The sequence below is a fragment of the Heterodontus francisci genome, chromosome 5 (genome assembly GCF_036365525.1).
Source record: "Heterodontus francisci isolate sHetFra1 chromosome 5, sHetFra1.hap1, whole genome shotgun sequence".
In the NCBI taxonomy this organism is placed as follows: domain Eukaryota; kingdom Metazoa; phylum Chordata; class Chondrichthyes; order Heterodontiformes; family Heterodontidae; genus Heterodontus; species Heterodontus francisci.
This window is the reverse complement of record NC_090375.1, coordinates 62,836,155-62,853,306: the sequence shown is the minus strand read 5'-3', so window position 1 is coordinate 62,853,306 and position 17,152 is coordinate 62,836,155. Positions and strand designations below refer to the sequence as shown.

General features: G+C 44.0%; 1 protein-coding gene across 2 annotated transcripts in view; it reads left to right on the top strand.

Moving 5' to 3' along the window:
* The first annotated feature begins 7,315 nt into the window (after positions 1-7,315).
* The window catches only part of tmem71 (transmembrane protein 71), a 76,790-nt gene continuing 66,953 nt past the window's right edge, over positions 7,316-17,152 (top strand). For both annotated transcript variants that reach the window (XM_068031538.1, XM_068031539.1), the window contains exon 1: positions 7,316-7,464. The gene's annotated coding sequence lies outside the window, so the exon portion shown is untranslated. The remainder of the gene's footprint in view (positions 7,465-17,152) is intronic.

Here is a 17,152-nt window from a genome sequence, read left to right as displayed (position 1 = left end):
GGATGGTTCCCCGAGCAGACCGTCAAAGTCATTTGGTGGAATGCCTCATCACCAGAACTTTCAAACAAGCACCAAGACGTAGCTTGGCTGGTGGTGAGAAGGGCCCTCCCCGTCAGATCCTTCATGCACACCCGAAGTCTCGCCCCCTCCGAGCAATGCCCCCGCGGTGGCTGTGGTGGGAAAGAGACGGTTGCCCACCTCCTCCTGGAATGTGTCTTCGCAAAGCAGGTGTGGAAAGAGATGCAGTGGTTTTTGTCGAGGTTCATCCCAAGCAGCTCTGTAACACAGGAGTCTGTGCTCTACGGGCTGTTCCCAGGGACGCACACCGAGACAAACATCAACTGCTTCTGGAGGACTATCAATTCGGTGAAAGACGCCCTTTGGTCTGCCTGAAACTTGCTGGTCTTCCAGCGCAAAGTGTTGTCCACCACCGAATGTTGCAGACTGGCACATTCCAAGGTCCAGGACTACGTGCTGAGGGACGCACTAAAGCTTGGGGCAGCCGCAGCAAAGGCTCAATGGGGAAAGACCACAGTGTAAGGTCCCCCCACCAAGCTGAACTGAGGGGCTGGATCCATGGGAAACCCCTCGAACTGTATCGGGAAAATTTTGTGTGCTGTAAATGTAAAAATGTATATGGCATGACAATGCAATAGAAGGGTTGTGAGGCAACTCATAATTGTATAGAAGGAAACTGATCACCTTTGCACTGTTTGTATTTTTTGACTTGATGTTGTTTTAAACTGTTTGGGAATGTAATTTTTACAGATTTTTATGAATAAAGTATATTTTGGAAATAAAAAAAAAAAGAACTGTCTTGGAATGTGCCCCAGAAGAGCCGGGGCGTGCACCAAAACCTGGCAGGAGCGAGTAGCCAAGGTACGACAAAAGTTGGGCATGCGGGGGCAGCGATCTCTCTCCATTGTGGGTAAGAACCTGGTCGTCAGGTGTGAGGCGCTCACGTTGTTGCTGTACGTGGCGCAGGTCTGGCCCATACCCCACTCCTGCGCTGTGGCGGTCACCCGAGCCATTTTCCGCTTCATCTGGGGATCTAAAATGGACCGGGTCCGGAGGGACACAATGTTCAAATCTCTGGACCAGGGCATGAAAAATGTACCCAACGTCGCCCTCATCCTGATGACCACCTTCGTGTGCGGCTGCATCAAGCTGTGTGTAGATCTCCAGTACGCAAACTCCAAGTGTCACTACGTGCTGAGGTTCTATCTGTCCCCGGTGTTGCGAAGGATGGGCCTGGTCACATTGCCGCGGAATGCACCATGCAGTTGGACCGTGCCGTACCACCTATCCTTCGTGGAGCAGTTTCTGCGGGAAAACACTTTTGACCACCGATCCATCAGGCAGTGGTCTGCACGGAATGTCCTCAAGGCCCTACGGGAAAAGGAGACGGGAGATCCTGTCGGATGGTTCCCCGAGCAGACCATCAAAGTCATTTGGCGGAATGCCTCATCACCAGAACTTTCAAACAAGCACCAAGATGTAGCTTGGCTGGTGGTGAGAAGGGCCCTCCCCGCCAGATCCTTCATGCACGCCCGAAGTCTCGCCCCCTCCGCACATTATACCCGCGGTGGCTGTGGTGGGAAAAAAACGTTTGCCCACCTCCTCCTGGAATGTGTCTTTGCAAAGCAGGTGTGGAAAGAGATGCAGTGGTTTATGTTGAGGTTCATCCCAAGCAGCTCTGTAACACAGGAGTCTGTGCTCTACGGGCTGTTCCTAGGGACACACACCGAGACAAACATCAACTGCTGCTGGAGGACTATCAATTCAGTGAAAGACGCCCTTTTGTCTGCCCGAAACTTGCTGGTCTTCCAGCGCAAAGTGTTGTCCACCACCAAATGTTGCAGACTGGCACATTCCAAGGTCCAGGACTACGTGCTGAGGGACGCACTAAAGCTTGGGGCAGCCGCAGCAAAGGCTCAATGGGGAAAGACCATAGTGTAAGGTCCCCCCACCAAGCTGAACTGAGGGGCTGGATCCATGGGAAACCCCTCGAACTGTATTGGGAAAATTTTGTGTGCTGTAAATGTAAAAATGTATATGGCATAACAATGAAATGGAAGGGTTGTGAGGCAACTCATGATTGTATAGAAGGAAACTGATCACCTTTGCACTGTTTGTATTTTTTGACTTGATGCTTTTTTAAACTGTTTGAGAATGTAATTTTTACAGATTTTTATGAATAAAGTATATTTTGGAAATTAAAAAAAAAGGAACTGTCTTGGAATGTGCCCGAAACTTGCTGGTCTTCTAGCGCAAAAAGTTGTCCATGACCGAGTGTTGCAGACTGGCACATTCCAAGGTCCAGGACTACATGCTGAGGGATGCAGTGAAGCTTGAAGCAGCTGCTGCAAAGGCTCAATGGGGAAAAGCCACTGTGCAAGGTCCTCCCACCATAATAAACTGAGGGGCTGGAAGCTGTGTAAAACTCCTCGGGCTGTATGCACCAAAATATGGTTTTGTTGTGCAGTGCAAATGTACATTGCATGTAAAATGGAATGGAAGGGTTGTGAGGCAACTCATGTTCTGTACTGAAGAAAACTGATTTCTTTTGCACTTTCTGGAATGTCAACTTGGAACTGTTTTTTTTAATGTATTTTTTGCAGATTTTTGTGAATGAAGTATATTTTTTGGGGGAAAAAACTACCCCGGGATCCATTTGGGCATTTCAGAAGAGGTCAGTCTTCACTGCCTCTGCTTCACATTCAGACTTTTGCAGTGCTGTTCCATCTGCTGCAGGATGACCTGCAGAGATCACCTATAGAAATGAAAGTTACCATAGCATGGAGCTTTCATTCTACCTGATCATTCCAAGTGGGGGATATCTGCCATGCACACCTGCATCCAGCAAGTGACGAATGCTTTGTTTGCTGGGAGCAATACTTTCATGTGTTCGACTTGTCTGATGCTTACTCAAGTGAATTTTCCGTGTCAGATATTTAAATATTTTGGTAAGGTTCCAGCAGCATCCCTGCTTTTGGCACTATCTGGCAGCTGACGCTATTTTAGCAATCAAAAGGGGTAAATGGAGTTAAGATACAGATCATCCATGATATTATTGAATGGCAGAACAGGCTTGAGGGGCTGAATGGCTGACTCTTGTTCCTCTGTTCCTATATCAGCTACCTGGTAGTTAAAGGCTACCTCCGTGGGTATAAATCAAATACAGATAAACTCTGTGCTTAATTTTCACTCTGTTCCCCCTTGATTCCACTTATTTATAGGGGCAAAGAAGTCTAAAATCAAGGCTATCAGAAGCTGCTGAATGATAAATTCATAAATCTGTTTACAGTGTTCTGCACATGCTATATTATATATCAACTGTCATATAGTAGTTTTGATTTTGATTTTTACTTTATGTACTATGTATTTATTGCTGCTGGTTGCAACTGAATTTAGAAAACAAGAGGGCATTCAGTAATGATCAACGAATCAGCAGTGAACGTGTGCAATTTTTTGAGCGTGGTTCAATTTTTTGTAACCTCCAACTGTGTTCAGTTAATTCAAATGATGCAATGCCTGTCTGGAATGATTCTACAGTCGTCTGAAAGGCTTCCTCATGGTCTTAGTGCCTGTACAGTACTACTGCTCTTCCAAATTCTTGCATGTTTTATTTTCTGAATGGATACAGCAACTCTGAAATTTCATAACTAATTGTTATTCTCATCCTATACATTTTGTACAGAAGTGTCCTCACATTTGGCGTTTTATTCTGTAGTTATCTGGCTTAGCCTCTATTAAAGTATTAGTAAAACAAAAATCAGGAAAATATCCCAAAAAAGGATAGAATGTTAATGATCTGCCTCTGGGAATGTTAGTGGTAGTTAAAGGATTTATACATAGAAAAACAAATACTACCAAGAATTTACAAGACTAAAGCACATTGGTTTGGTTGGCATCCTTCCATCTACAAAAGATGATGGATATGCAGCAAACAATCCATTTAGGTGGGGGTGTCTTCTCTTGGTGTGCCTTTGCTGATGGCTGTGAAGGCCAATCCTTGAGAGGCAGGTTCTGCCTCAAATGCTGCACGTGAAGCTGTGAGTTGTTGTTGTTGATGTTAACGCCTGTTTTCAAGCTGCTGCAGCAACTGGTTATTGTGGTAGTGCACACCAGTCCACAGGATGTGTTGACATTTACCTCTGTCATAAACTCCTGGCTCCCAGGTGTGATAGTCAACACTTCGGCCCTTCATGTCACGCTTGCAAGCATCCTTGAAGCGGAGCTTTGGGCACCCCACTGGTCATCTCGCCCTGGCTACCTCACCGTACAGAAGATCTTTTGGTATGTGACCATCTTCCATCCTGCGGATGCGTCCAATCCACTGAAGCTGCCTCTATTTGCACATTGAAGGGTTCAAATTATATCAAATCACAAAGAGTAGAGCCTGGACAATTTATCAACATCACCTGAATCTCAACATTTGATTACAGCTTTCAGCTCCTTGCTAAGGATTTTCCATTCATATAAAATTCTATAACAGGCTTCGGGTATAAGCTTTTAGTGGAAGAGTTAAAAGACTGTTAGCTGCTTTATGACTACATTCACAAGATGCTAAATGACATTAATGGTAGGGTACTGCTAGCCACTTATTGCAAAACAGTCTTAGCATGTGACATCACAAGATTTAAAGATCCCTGCAAGATTGTTGCATTTACTTTACTCATTATCATGTCAACTTATTTACTTCAGTAAATTATTTTCAAATGATATATAGTCTACTTTTCAATTCAAAATTACTGAATACAAATTATCTGATAATTCAAATTTCAGCACCAAAATCCCATGTTGCTGGATTTTTACACAGAATTTACTGCAGAGAAACAGGCCATTTGGCTCAACTAGTCTTTGCTGATGTTTATGCTCCACACGAGCCTCCTCCCACCCTGCCTCGTCTAACACTATCAGTATATCCTTCAATCCCTTCCTACATCATGTACTTATGTAGCTGCTCCTGAACTGCATCTATGTTATTCACCTGAACTACTCCATGTGGTACCGAGCTCCACATTCTAACAATTCTCTGGGTTAGGAACTTTCTCCCAAATTCCTTCCTGTATTTATTAGCGGTTTTCTTATATTTGTGTCCTTTAGATTTGGACTTCCTCATATGTAGAAATATCTTTCCTACGTCTACCCTATCAAAAATTGCATTTTATGTAACAGAAGCAGTCTTTATTCCCTCTTATGCTGATACTTCACATGAGTTAGTTAACCCCTTTGTTAAAATAGTGGAGAAAGGCGGTTCATGTGGATAGGTTAAATAGTCATAAAATAAGATTGTACAGCATATTTCACACAATTTTTTGTACTTGACTAAGTCATTGACTGCAACAACTACCGTGGAATCTCCCTGCTCAGCATAGTGGGGAAAGTCTTTGCTCGAGTCGCTCTGAACAGGCTCCAGAAGCTGGCCGAGCGCGTCTACCCTGAGGCACAGTGTGGCTTTCGTGCAGAGAGATCGACTATTGACATGCTGTTCTCCCTTCGTCAGATACAGGAGAAATGCCGTGAACAACAGATGCCCCTCTACATTGCTTTATTGATCTCACCAAAGCCTTTGACCTCGTCAGCAGACGTGGTCTCTTCAGACTACTAGAAAAGATCGGATGTCCACCAAAGCTACTAAGTATCATCACCTCATTCCATGACAATATGAAAGGCACAATTCAACATGGTGGCTCCTCATCAGAGCCCTTTCCTATCCTGAGTGGTGTGAAACAGGGCTGTGTTCTCGCACCCACACTTTTTGGGATTTTCTTCTCCCTGATGCTTTCACATGCGTTCAAATCCTCTGAAGAAGGAATTTTCCTCCACACAAGATCAGGGGGCAGGTTGTTCAACCTTGCCCGTCTAAGAGCGAAGTCCAAAGTACGGAAAGTCCTCATCAGAGAACTCCTCTTTGCTGACGATGCTGCTTTAACATCTCACACTGAAGAATGCCTGCAGAGTCTCATCGACAGGTTTGCGTCTGCCTGCAATGAATTTGGCCTAACCATCAGCCTCAAGAAAACGAACATCATGGGGCAGGATGTCAGAAATGCTCCATCCATCAATATTGGCGACCACGCTCTGGAAGTGGTTCAAGAGTTCACCTACCTAGGCTCAACTATCACCAGTAACCTGTCTCTAGATGCAGAAATCAACAAGCGCATGGGTAAGGCTTCCACTGCTATGTTCAGACTGGCCAAGAGAGTGTGGGAAAATGGCGCACTGACACGGAACACAAAAGTCCGAGTGTATCAGGCCTGTGTCCTCAGTACCTTGCTCTACGGCAGCGAGGCCTGGACAACGTATGCCAGCCAAGAGCGACGTCTCAATTCATTCCATCTTCGCTGCCTTCGGAGAATACTTGGCATCAGGTGGCAGGACTATATCTCCAACACAGAAGTCCTTGAAGCGGCCAACACCCCCAGCTTATACACACTACTGAGTCAGCGGCGCTTGAGATGGCTTGGCCATGTGAGCCGCATGGAAGATGGCAGGATCCCCAAAGACACATTGTACAGCGAGCTCGCCACTGGTATCAGACCCACCGGCCGTCCATGTCTCCGTTATAAAGACGTCTGCAAACGCGACATGAAATCGTGTGACATTGATCACAAGTCGTGGGAGTCAGTTGCCAGCATTCGCCAGAGCTGGCGGGCAGCCATAAAGACAGGGCTAAATTGTGGCGAGTCGAAGAGACTTAGTAGTTGGCAGGAAAAAAGACAGAGGCGCAAGGGGAGAGCCAACTGTGCAACAGCCCCAACAAACAAATTTCTCTGCAGCACCTGTGGAAGAGCCTGTCACTCCAGAATTGGCCTTTATAGCCACTCCAGGCGCTGCTTCACAAACCACTGACCACCTCCAGGCGCATATCCATTGTCTCTCGAGATAAGGAGGCCCAAAAGAAAAAAAAAGAACTAAGTCATTGTTCATAAGGCCCTTGTTGATATTCTTAAATCTATCAAACTCAACAAACTACATTGTTACCTACTTGTACTTAATTGGAATCTTATTATTTCGAAACAGGACTATTTTGAGGACACTATTAGTTAAATGAGGAGTTAAGCTGTTTTTTTCTTTTTGTATTTTCTTTTTATTATTTAACCAATAAGATTGGTTATTAAATTAAACATAATCGAATACATTTTAAATCGATCTTAACATCTAACTCGAGAAAAAGACACTTTCATTTACTTTGAAGCAAAATATCTATTTCCCCTCCCGTGAAGTAGCATGTTACACTGTATGCGGGCACTAGGACCTGGGAGGCGCTGAGCCGGGAGGAGGGAGCGGTTGCGAGTACCAGGCTGATATCAAGATAAGAAGGACACGCAGCATCCGCTTCAGCACAAATGCAAAACCCCAACTTCACCAGCCAGCTTTTATTGAGTGCATGCACGGCCTGTCACAGTGAAAAAGCAGCAAAAGCCGAGCCCAGAGAAGAGGTGGGAGACTGACAGAGTGAGTAAACTAGAGTGAGCTCTGCAAAATCTCTATTGTCTGCATTGTTGTGTCGAACGGTCTGAGATTGGGTCTGTCTCAACCAGCCAAGATTCCCAATTATTGTCGATTATTTGTTCTCTGGAAAGTGATTTGTTGATTTTAGTAACCAAAGTCAAATAAATTGACAACATGATTTGTATAAGGATATTTGGAGAAACTATTTTTAGTAGAAATTTAATGTAAGAGTTTTATTTTTGGGTTACACTTCTTAAGTACTGAATTGTATGGTATAGAAATGAGCAGCTTATCATTTTTGAGTGCAGAATACTGCAGCGATCAACTGTTAATAGTGTAAATGTCCAAGTTGTCTGACTATCGCTCCTTCTTCGGTATTATGAATCAAAGACATGGAATGTGCTGGCTGTTAGTGACACCACTGTAGGTTCCTGCTCGAGCAAATCGGAGTAAGATCATCACAATTTTGCATTACAACATTACACCTTTTAAAAAGGTGCGCGAAGTGACTCCAAAGCAATCGTGTAATTGAGATCTCGAGATTATCATTGTAAACTCTTGTTACAGTATAAGATAACGTCTAAAGTTCTCAATTTTTGTTTCATATTTTCTTTGGCCTCCTTGTCTCAAGAGACAATGGGTAAGCGCCTGGAGGTGGTCAGTGGTTTGTGAAGCAGCGCCTGGAGTGGCTATAAAGGCCAATTCTAGAGTGACAGACTCTTCCACAGGCGCTACAGATAAAATTGGCTGTTGGGGCTGTTACACAGTTGGCTCTCTCCTTGCGCTTCTGACTTTTTTCCTGCCAACCAGCTAAGTCTCTTCGACTCGCCACTCTTTAACCCCGCCTTTATGGCTGTCCGCCAGCTCTGGCGATCACTGGCAACTGACTCCCACGACTTGTGATCAATGTCACAGGACTTCATGTATATGCTGGAGATGTTGGCCGCCTTGAGGACTTCTGTGTTGGAGATACGGTCCTGCCACCTGATGCCAAGAATTCTCCGGAGGCAGTGAAGATGGACACAGGCTTGATACACTCGGACTTTTGTGTTCCGTGTCAGTGCACATTTTCCCACTCCCTCTTAGCCAGTCTGGACATAGCAGTGGACACCTTTCCCATGTGCTTGTTGATTTCTGCATCGAGAGACAGGTTACTGGTGATAGTTGAGCCTAGGCAGGCGATCTCTTGAACCACTTCCAGACCAAGGTGGCCGATATTGATGGTTGGAGCATTTCTGACATCCTGTCCCATGATGTTTGTTTTCTTGAGGCTGATGGTCAGGCCAAATTTGTTGCAGGCAGCCGCAATCCTGTCGATGAGTCTCTGCAGACACTCTTGTTTTATAAGCAACCAAGTATTCGTTATCTATACAGTCGCATGACCAGTATTTCCTGAAACATAATTTCATTTGAAATGTTCTGTTTTGTTTCAAATTTATCATTAAAAATTGTAATTGTTTCTTGAGAGAAATGTGTCATGCCAGAGGACTGGCGGATTGTTAGTGTTATAGCTATATTTAAGAGGGACATAGAACAAGTCCAGGAAACAATAGACCTGACAGCTTAACATTGGTATTAGGAAACATAATGGAATCCCTATTAAAATAGAAAATAGAAAAACATTTAGAAACCAAAAATATAACAATGAGTAGTCAACATGAATTTCAAAGAGAAAGCCTTGTTTTGACCAACCTTGTTGAATTTTTTAAAGAGGAAACAGAGTGTGGATAAAGATAATGTGTTAGATGTAATATATTTAGATTTCCAAAATGCCTGTGATAAGGTACCACATAGTAATAAGGTCAGAGCATGTGGAGTCAGGGAACAAGTTGCAGAATGGATAGCTGATTTGGCTGTAAGACAGAAACATGATAGTAGGGGTAAACCATGGGAGATTGTGGGAAGTGGGGTCCCACAAGGATCAGTGCTGGGATCACTGTTGTTTACAATTTGTATTAATGATTTAGACTTTGGAACACTATCACTAGAGAAAAAGTACTAGGAAAACTAATGGGACTAAAGGCTGACAAATCCCCTGGACCTGATGGACTGCATCCTAGGATCTTAAAAGAAGTGTCTGTCGAGATACTAGATACATTGGCTGTAATCTTCCAAACTTCCCCAGATTCTGGAAAGGTCTGAGTCGATTGGAAAATTGCCAATGTAATACCTGTGATGGAAACCACACCTGCCAGATGGAAATATATTAATTTTGTCATATGGAACATTATTTGAATGCTTACTGGACATTGAACATAACTTGTTTTAAAAAGACCACAGAACAGTGGCTGAAAACATGGCTGCACATTTGCATTCTAAAAGACAGTTACATGGAGAGACAATGGGAGTACTCCCTGATACAATTAGCCAGGTGGGTTTTGTCAATAGTGATGATCACGAGACATTGAGAGTCATTGAATGTGTAAGAGGCAGTATTCCACCATCCTTCGCCCCCCTACCATCCCTCCAAGAGTTTCTGGTAAGCTTGGAGGAATCCACAAACCTCATAGGTGAGGCTGTTCCAAATAAGGAGCTAGTCACATGACTAATCTGCTGGCCAACCTGGAGTTAATTGAATTGTGCTCACAGAACAGTTTTTGGAAAAGACTGCAATTGAACTTCAAGAAGAGAGCACTCCCTGTCTCACTCTCATCCAAAGTTCCATGGAAGTAATTTAAGCCTCAAGACTAAAGACCAGTGAAACAAGTTTGAAAGTGGGCACTGGGCCCCAACGAGAACTGCAAGACTTAACTTCAATCAAAGACTTTACATCCAACCCAAAACCAGTGACTGAACTCCATCTATTACTTCAAACCTTTCCCCTTTAATTCTTTCTCCTCCTCTGTCTCTATTTGCATGTGTGTTTATTGCATATGCATGCTAGTGTGGTCGCGTCACGTATTTTTAGTAGTTTTAACTGAGTTAGAGTTTTAAGGTTAATAAACTTACACCTTTCTTGTTTAAATCTGATAAAACCTGTCTGGTTGATTTCTTTGCAATTGCAATTAGAGAGCAGTGAGAAAGAACTCACCTGAGGGGAAGCTAAAAACACTGTTGTTTAAAAGTTAAACCCTGTTACGGTCAAACGAGGAAAAGGCAGAGAGGGGAACTCTAGACTCCTTCCTCACCTGGTTGTAATTGCCTTATTCAAGAAAGAAGGGAGACAGAAAGCAGGAAACTATAGGCCAGGTGGCCGAGCATCTGTCATTGGGAAAATGCTGCAATCCATCATTAAGGAAGCAGTAGCAGGACATTTAGAAAATCATAATGTAATCAAGCAGTGTCAAAATGGTTTTATGAAAGGGAAATAGTGCTGACATTTATTAGAGTTCTTTGAGGATGTGACAAGCAGGGTGGATAAAGGCGGCACAGTGGCGCAGTGGTTAGCACTGCCGCCTCACAGCTCCAGGGACCCGGGTTCGATTCTGGGTACTGCCTGTGTGGAGTTTGCAAGTTCTCCCTGTGTCTGCGTGGGTTTTCTCCGGGTGCTCCGGTTTCCTCCCACAAGCCAAAAGACTTGCAGGTTGGTAGGTAAATTGGCCTTTATAAATTGTCACTAGTATAGGTAGGTGGTAGGGAAATATAGGGTCAGGTGGGGATGTTGGGTAGGAATATGGGATTAGTGTAGGATTAGTATAACTGGGTGGTTGATGGTCGGCACAGACTCGGTGGGCCGAAGGGCCTGTTTCAGTGCTGTATCTCTAATCTAATCTAATCTAATTAGATGTAGTGTATTTGGATTTCCAAATGGCATTTGATAAGGTGCTACATAAAAGGCTACTACACCAGATATGAGCTCATGGTGTTGGGGTAATATGTTAGCACGGATAGAGGACTGGGGAACTAACAGGAAACAGAGGGCTGGATTTATAAGCTCGCTTAGCAGCGAGCTTCAAAAATGGTGGCTTGTCCATGCGGACAACACATTGCGGAACCGCAGTGATATTCAGCGTGGTGGCTCATTTAAATGGCTGGGGCAGACCACCCCCCTCCGATGGTATGGAAGGAGTGGGCGGTCCATCCCCGGGAATGATTCCAGGCGCCATTTGCGTAGGTGCCAATGCCATTTTTAAAGGGCTTCGAGCCCTACATTACAATTTAAATTTTTAAAGAGATATTGAATTAAAATTTATTTTAAAAATTAAATAAATGTTGCTAGCCCCTCTTCCACCCCACCCCCAATAACCATGAAATTCATTCCTTGCCCTCTCCCCCGCCAAAATACTTACCTTGTGTACCTGACCTTTCCCCTCCAAAGTTCATCAACTTTTAACTTCATCCCTTCACACCATCCCCTCCACCAATTAGATTAGCTTGGCCCCCTTCTCCCCCACCCCCTGCACTGAAATACTTAGCTGCTCCCCCTCTCCCCACCAGTGTCCCACATCGGATTTCCAAACGGGTCTCCAAAGGCGTGGGAGTGCCGGCCACTGGCAGCAATATCGCTGCGGACTGTACGGCATGAGCGGGTAAGTGCTTCATTTACTTTAATTAAAATATTTAGATTTTGCTCCCATTGCCGAATGGCGGGGAGCTGCCACGAGGCCTCGCTACTGCCGTCAATATTGGGCCGGGCTTTCCCAGCATCAAGGCCCATGGTGGGCTTCTCCCGTAGGCATTATCTGTCCACCCCACGCCCACCCCCCCTGCTGACCCCCGTAGTCGGGGGTGGGTGCTGTAAAATTCAGCCCAAGGAGTCAGGATAAATGGGTCATTTTCAGGTTGGCAAGCTGTAACTAGTGGGGTGTCGCAGGGATCAGTACTGGAGCCTCAATTATTTATAATCTATATTCATGACTTGAATGAAGAGTCTGAGTGTATTGTAACCAATTTTGCTGACTATATAAAGATAGGTGGGTAAGTAAGTTCTGAGGAGAACATAGTCTGCAAAGGGATATAGCTAGGTTAAGTGACTGGGGAAAAATTTGGCTGATGTAGTATAATGTGGGAAAATACTTTGATGGAAAGAATAGAAAAGCAGAATATTATTTAAATGGAGAGAGACTGTAGAATTCTGCGGTACAGAGGAATCTGGGTGTTTTTGTACACAGAGATGGCCTGAGATATTACCGGCATACTCTGGGTCCTGATGTCGGGACTAAATGCAGGTCCCAAACCTATGCGGGTGGATGACGGGTCCGTAGCAGCAATTTTACCAACAGCGATCAATTAAGAGGCCACTGCTCGGACCACCATCCAATTAAAGAAAACGCCCTGCCTCTCTGAGCTGTCAGCCCAATCAGAGGGCCAGCAGCTCTGCAGTCCATGGAGCCTCGGGAAAGGAAGGCCCCTCCAGGAAGCTGCTGGGAAACCGCCTCCATGTACTGGCAGACCCTCACGTTGCAGGGGCTATTTTGGCGCTGGTAAAATACCAGCGGGGTTAATTAAAGTAATTAATTGGCCGCCCGCCTCTGATTGGCTGGCTGCTCTGCCACTGCCGTTCCCGCCTTTGGAATTATTCCGTGGTGCAGGAATATGTTGGCTTCCCTCCCGATGCCTTACATTTAACCACCCCTCCCTCCTCCCAGCCTGTCTCCAGTGGGCTGGTAAAATCCCGGCCATGGTTTCCACTTGTGGTGAGAAGCAAAACTAGAGACCATCAATGTAAGATAGGCACCAAGAAATCAAAATTGGAAATTCAGAAGAAATTACTTTACCCAGAGCGTGGTGAGAATGTGGAACTCGCTACCACTGAGGGTAGCTGAGGTGAATAGTAGGCATTTAAGGGGAGGCTAGATAAGCACATAAGGGAGAAAGAAATAGAGGATTATGCTGATACGTTTAGATGTGGAAGGATGGTAGGAGGCTCGAGTGGAGCATGAATACCAGCATGGACTGGTTGGGCTGAAATGCCTGTTTCTGTGCTGTATATTCTATAATATTTCTTCAAGCAATAGAACACATTAAGAGTATTTTGTTACAGTGCCTTTCAGTGTTCAAATTATGCTAAGTGTTTTAATTGTTTAGCTTCTGGTGTTGCCAAACAAAACAACAGCCTTCCATGTATCAGTAATTATCAGAGACAGTCATTGTGATTTTAAAGTCTACCTATTTTGATATGGATTCACTCTTAAAATATGCACTGTTCCATGTGTTTAAATGGTTTTGCAACCTGTTACTATGAATATTTCCTTGATAGGGAAAAAAGAACACCTTGTCCAGACAATTAAATAAATCTAGGGGATACCAATTCCTGAAACTGTTTTGTCTACATCAGCACAAAAGCAACAGATGTATAAATGACATTATCTTTCGTACATGTTTGGGCATGTGTTGCTCAACTATTTGCCAGGCTAATAAGACTCATTTGTTCAGTCCATATGCTGAATTTCCCATCTCCACTGGGATTGGGAAGCATCCTGCATCTGTTGAGCAGTTCCCGGGGATGACAAATAACTTTTTGCAGAAATTTGCTGTAAGGTGTAAAAAGAAAAACAGAAAATGCAGGAAATGTACAGAATACGCACCAATCTCTAAAAAGAGCAGAGACAGATTAACATTTTAGGTGTAAACCCTTCATCAGAACTGAGTCAACACCCCAAAGATTGATCGATCTTCTGTCATTATAGATGCTGAGGTTTGCGATGTTTTTATTGTTGTACCCTGACAGTGAGTATACTGACATTTATTTTGTGGAGTTTTCAAAGTAATTGCTTGCTCCAGTAACTTTAGGCTGCCTGAAACTCATGCAGATTACACCTTTTATGTCTGTATCATTATTAATTCCTCACCCACCACTGGATGGACAGGAGGACATGAAATTTCTCCCTTTACTGCAGGTTTGAAAAGAGTGAAGAATACATTTCAGAAAAGTAGAAGTGCTGTGTAATGCTGTAGGGTTTATTTTATCTGCTAAATGTTTCATTTATTTTCCTTTTTCTTAGTTCTTCCTCTTTTAATTGCAGAATTGCTGAACAAAGCAGAAATAGAGAGCTGTTTCCGGTGATAACCACAGAGTTCATGTTGTATTCCTATTGCAGGCTTAAATTTGAAAATAAACCATCTGAAGCTACTTTAAAAGATTGAAGTGCAATGCCTTTTTAAAAAAAAACACATTACACAGAAATGAAGCAATCGATTTCTTGCAAGTTCCACATTTCCTACGTTAATTGCTGAAAGAATTTTATACAATTCTTTGTCAGTATATATGTTGGAACGAGTTCCAATCTGTGTTACCATCAGGACAGTTGCATATCCTGTGCAGGTTTGAGGCAGTTTTCGAAAGAAACACAGTGCAACTTCAGTCTTTCAAAAAACAATTTCTTTAGCGGTCAGTTTTACTTTCAAGTTTTTTAAGCTATGACTTTCTTCCTAGTTTTTGAATTTTTCACCCACAGTTGGAAGCCGATAACAGTGCACTTTTAAGCTCTGCTTGACGAGAGTAACACAACAGCTAGTAACTCCATACTGTTCACCCACAGTCTGAAAAATGATACCAGTGTCAAAATAGCCAGATATGATTAGATGAAGTAGGGTGGAAGGAGGCTTGTGTAGATCATTAAAAAAACATGTACCCCATTGAGCCGAATGGCTTGTTTGAGTGTTGTAAATTCTGTGTGATTTTATGTAAAATGATGCCAAAATATTATTGTACCACTAATCCATCGCCAGTAACTTTACAGAGCCTTATGGAGTATTTAGTCTTGAATTTTCGACTGGTGACTCTGACAACCAACCAAGTGGCAATAAGCGGTCTTACATTTTAGAGAATCTGGGCTTTACATCAGCCTGCTAATTGTTGTGGTACAGTAGGACTTTTACATTGAAATGCAAAAGAGTGGAAATTACTGTTGTCATACAAATTCCTGTTGCACTCCTATCAAATTCCTTTCTCCAGTATTTTAAGGAGCTTTTAGCATTGTCATAAGGCTCTTTAAACAGCGTTCAAATCACATGCAGCTTCCACAGTTTGGACTGTGACCGACCACTCCCTGGTGTGCAGCAAGGTTGCACTCAAACCAAAGAAGCTGCATCACTCCAAGCAGAAGGGCCGCCCGCGCATCAACACTAACAGAATTTCTTATCCACAGCTGTTACATAAGTTTCTAAATGTACTTGAAAAAGCCCTTCAAAACACTCCTACAGGGGATGCAGATACCAAGTGGGCCCACATCAGAGACGCCATCTATGACTCAGCAATGACCACCAATGGCAAACGTGTGAAGCAGAATGCAGACCGGTGCTCCGGGTGCTCCGGTTTCCTCCCACATGCCAAAAGACTTGCAGGTTGATAGGTAAATTGGCCATTATAAATTGTCACTAGTATAGGTAGGTGGTAGGGAAATATAGGGACAGGTGGGGATGTTTGGTAAGAATATGGGATTAGTGTAGGATTAGTATAAATGGGTGGTTGATGTTCGGCACAGACTCGGTGGGCCGAAGGGCCTGTTTCAGTGCTGTATCTCTAATCTAATCTATAATCAGACTGGTTTCAATCTCACTTTGAAGAGTTGGAACCTGTCATAGCTGCTAAGTGCACTGCACTATTGAACTACAAGAAAGCCCCCAGCGAATTAACATCTGAAGCACTTAAAGTAGCCAGACGCGCTGCACAAAGAACAGCCAGATGCTGCGCAAATGACTACTGGCAATACCTGTGCAGTCAAGGGTGACCGCGGTGACTGCAACAACTACCGTGGAATCTCCCTGCTCAGCATAGTGGGGAAAGTCTTTGCACGAGTCGTTTTAAACAGGCTCCAGAAGCTGGATGAGTGTGTCTACCCTGAGGCACAGTGTGGCTTTCGAGCAGAGAGATCCACCATTGACATGCTGTTCTCCCTTCGCCAGCTACAGGAGAAATGCCGTGAACAACAGATGCCCCTCTACGCTGCGTTCATAGATCTCACCAAAGCCTTTGACCTCGTCAGCAGATGTGGTCTCTTCCGACTACTAGCAAAGATCGGATGTCCACCAAAGCTACTAAATATCATCACCTCATTTCATGACAATATGAAAGGCACAATTCAGCATAGCGGCACCTCATCAGACCCCTTTCCTATCCTGAGTGGTGTGAAACAGGGCTGTGTTCTCGCAGCTACACTGTTTGGGATCTTTTTCTCCCTGCTGCTTTCACATGCGTTCAAGTCTTCAGAAGAAGGAATTTTCTTCCACACAAGATCAGATGGCAGGTTGTTCAACCTTGCCCGTCTAAGAGCGAAGACCAAAGTACGAGGGGACACACGAGGGCAAACACGAGGGGACATAGCTTTAAGTTGAGGGGTGAAAGATATAGGACAGATGTCAGAGGTAGTTTCTTTACGCAGAGAGTAGTAGGGGCGTGGAACGCCCTGCCTGCAACAGTAGTAGACTCGCCAACTTTAAGGGCATTTAAGTGGTCATTGGATAGACATATGGATGTAAATGGAATAGTGTAGGTCAGATGATCGGCGCAACATCGAGGGCCGAAGGGCCTGTACTGCGCTGTAATATTCTAATTCTAATTCTAATACAGAAGGTCCTCATCAGGGAACTCCTCTTTGCTGACGATTCTGCAATAACATCCCACACAGAAGAGTGTCTGCAGAGACTCATCGACAGGATTGTGGCTGCCTGCAACGAATTTGGCCTGACCATCAGCCTCAATAAAACAAACATCATGGGACAGGACGTCAGAAATGCTCCATCCATCAATATCAATGAGGTTGGTCAAAACAAGGCTTTCGCTTTGAAATTCATGTTGACTACTCATTGT